Below are 3,563 nucleotides of genomic sequence, written 5' to 3' on the forward strand. Positions count from 1 at the left end.
TTCTTTTCTGTCTATTCTGTACCTGTGTGTTTTCAATTCAGGATCCACCACGACACCCCCCTTTCATTGAGTCATGTGGCGCTACACTAGGTAACTTTCTTTTTTTATGTCTTTGTTTCTGTATGATTTCTGTAAAGCCTGGAGGGTTGGAACAGGCTGTATGACTGAGCAGTTGAGAAGGTTTGTTATCTGTGTTATCTGATCTGTTGCAATCCACACCCTGCCTGCATGCTTTTTGTTGCTGTGTCAGTTTTGTGTTTTCTGGTCTGCTGTTTCTGTTAATTTTGTAAACTGTGCTGTCTGTCGAAGTTTCACAATTGTTCTGTGTGTTTGTTAAGCGTCTCTCTCTGTCCTTACTGCCCACCCACGTGGCATTCGTGGGTCAGGGGTCTTTTCTTGCCCTGAGCATGTGGCGTGCGGGATAGGAGTTCCTCTGCCATGTGCCATGGGTTGGAGTGTCCTGCGGCACAGTCCCCTGAGGCTACTGCTCTGAACTCCAACCACTGCTGTGGCCCTCACAGCTGAGCCTGGCCGGTGCAGGTAAGTCTGTCTTTCCATCCTCACTGCCGGTCTGTGAGGAATGCGAAGTGGGGCTCTCTCTGCTCCAACTGCCATCCTGCTGTGGGTCCTGGCTTATGGCAGGAATTTCCCTACCCTGAGCACATGGCTTGCAAGGCCACCATTTGCCTGGCTGCCTGGCCTTCTCTGTGATCCACACACATAGTATGCAGGAAAGCCGTGGGGGTCTTTTTCCCCACCCTTGAGTTGGGAGAGGGTCTGGGATTACCAGCAGCACCCGCTGCCCCCCAGGTCTCTGCCCTGAGCACATGGAGCTGGGGCGGGTGAACCATCTGGCCTGTTCCAGACGTTCTAAAGAAATGGCCTTAAAGTTATTAAAAACCATAAAAAGGACTTTGATAAGAGTTGTTATGTTGACTGAAAAATGAGAGAAAATGTAGAAGACTGAAGTAATAAAGAAAGAAAGGGAAAGAGAAATTTGTCTAAGAATGTCTAAGGAAATCAGAGAAATAAACTAAAGGTATATAGAAAGTTATAGAGGGTCAAAGAAAATTGTAGAAGGTCAGAGGAAAGTTGTCAAAGGTCAGAAAAAAGGTTGTTAAAAGTCAGAGAAAAATGCAAACTGTTTGCTATGGTTTCTCATGTCTACAAATAGTAAATTTTAAAAATTGGTAATATAAGTTAAAATTTTAACCATATTAAGCTAATTCTGTTTAAAAAGTTCTGTTTATTTCTCAAGTAAATTATGCATGCTTGTTTTAAAATGTTCTGTTTCCTGGCATAACCTAAGTTCTGTTACAAGCATACAGGTAAAACAAATGGTGCAGTTTACCCCCATTTTGTAGCCAGCCACATGGCAAGCTGGTCACATGGCTGACTGGTAGCCCTTTTGCTGAAGTTGAAAAAAGATACTTAAACTGCCATCTTGACTAAAGGTGACCACATGGAAATTAGAGGTACCATCTTAGAAACAAGTTTTTCAGTTAAGATTTAAAATGTTAATGCTTCTATATATTACAGAAAGACATTAAGGGATTTAAATTTTTTTTTCTTTTTCTTTTTCTTTTTTTTTTGCAAACTGCATGAGGCTTTATTGTAATTTAACGAGCTAACCCCATGTTAGCTCGGGTCTTTTGTCACCCACCATGGCGGTTAGTGACAAAAGACAGCTCGAACCGGCTGCAGAAAGATCTTGTAGGGCAGCGTAAGGGAAGTGTCTAGGGGTACGTGAGTGTGCGTTTAGGGCATTGGTAGCACACGCCTTTAATCCTAGCACTTGGGAGGCAGAGGCAGGCAGATCTTTGTGAGTTCAAGGCCAGGCTTTATGGTCGACAGAGCAAGTTACAGGACAGGCTCCAAAGCCACAGAGAAACCCTGTCTCAAAAAGAAGTTAACTTTAAGCAAGCAGCTAAAATGTGTACATGCAGCTACTGTTTAAGGAATATAAGGTAACTCTATACAATTTTAAATTCAACTGTGCTAAGTTTCAAATATTTTACTAAGTTAAAACCAGTTACAGTCAGACTGAAAATTAATTAATTACAGAAATATGACCTTACCTAGCCACCTGCGTGCTTAATGTGTGCTTAAGGCAAGTAACTAAAACAGACCTCTAATGCTTCAGAGACCTGCAGAATATGGCATTTAAAACATTGTTTTAAAAGTTTATAATATCAGACAGACTGCCAGATCCTGACAGTTACCCAAAGGCTCCAAAGAAGATTATGAGGCACCCCAGTTCCTACACCTGGTTAATGATGATGCTGACCAGTGAGTGAGATGCTCAGATGTGATACCAGTTGCCTGCCAGGACCTGGCCAAGACTGTGGACAAGGCTGGACACTGGAAAATTGATTGCACCTGCTTTGCCTAGACAAAACAAGGTCAGTCTTTTCCATGTCCCTCTTCCACAGAGAGAAAAAAACTCTCACCTTATAGGCCTGGCGAAGATTGCTGTTCTTTGATACTTCTGCCTCCAGCGCTAATGGAGAGACTTGGGAATGGCTAACTGTATATGGACTGGCTTCTAACTGGCTTCTGTTGCTTTTTAATTGATTCGGAAACTCTATAAAATATACCCTTCTCATATAATATAATATCTCTGAAATATTAATGATTGTCAGCTTGGCAGCATCAGGCAGTCAGATCCACTATAGACTATAGTCAGCATGTTAGCTGATAAAGTAATGACTATCTATTGACAGGCACAAGCTCAAGGTTTTTAGGTTTATTTTTGTTGTCATCTAAGTATAAACTTAAAGGGCTTTTCATCAGGCCAAAGGTACCTCTGTCTAATCCATACCTGGCTCTCTGGACAGAAGCTGTAGTTTTTGCTAGGACTCAAAATTAACTTCTGTTCCCAATTTAAACATGTCTTAAACAGTTTTCTGCTTCTGGCAGACATCTGAGTATCAGTACTCAGTACAGGCTGTTCTAAGTAGACTGCGAGCCCTAGACTTGCTATGGATGTGAACCAGTCCAGCTGATGTGGACACCCCCTGTCTCTGCAACAGAGTCTGCCAACCAGAAGCTCCTGATGGATTCCCCATTGCCTAAATTCCCTTTTTTGCTTTTGACAAGCATTTCAGCCTTCTTGGGTCACAAACTTTGTCCCAAAGTCAACAGGAATAAATAAGTAGCATGGGAAAGAATATGTTCCTGCTGTTTGATTTTCCCTGGTTGAAATGCTAATTCAGAAGGAACTCCCTTGCATGGGGATGCCATTATCTCTCACTCCCTTATGGGGACGCTGGAGAGACAGCAATTCCATGATTGGAATCTCAAAAAAAAAAAAAAAAATGGGGGAATGAAGGGACCAGCTCCCCATTTCGGCAGCCATAACTGCCGAACACTTACTTGTCTGACCTTGCCTTGGTCACTAGGAGGTCAGATGCCTGCCTCATGGCAAGGTACCAATCAGAAGTTAACTAGTGGTACTATGCTTTACGGCCCTGGGTGTGCTTTATGGACAAGTGCACAGCAATGGCATGCAGAGCTTTACTACCCTGGGAGGGCCTATGGGCCATAACAACCAGTTGACCAAT

At 42.9% G+C, this 3,563-nt stretch overlaps 1 long non-coding RNA gene across 1 annotated transcript; it reads left to right on the plus strand.

Moving 5' to 3' along the window:
* Positions 1 to 222: 222 nt before the first annotated feature.
* On the plus strand, positions 223 to 2,972 carry LOC113835715. The gene is made up of 3 exons (XR_003485399.2): positions 223 to 540; positions 866 to 867; positions 2,920 to 2,972. It is a non-coding gene; the product is annotated as an uncharacterized LOC113835715 (long non-coding RNA).
* The last annotated feature ends 591 nt before the right edge of the window (positions 2,973 to 3,563 follow it).

This window comes from Cricetulus griseus, chromosome 5 (genome assembly GCF_003668045.3).
Source record: "Cricetulus griseus strain 17A/GY chromosome 5, alternate assembly CriGri-PICRH-1.0, whole genome shotgun sequence".
Lineage (NCBI taxonomy): Eukaryota > Metazoa > Chordata > Mammalia > Rodentia > Cricetidae > Cricetulus > Cricetulus griseus.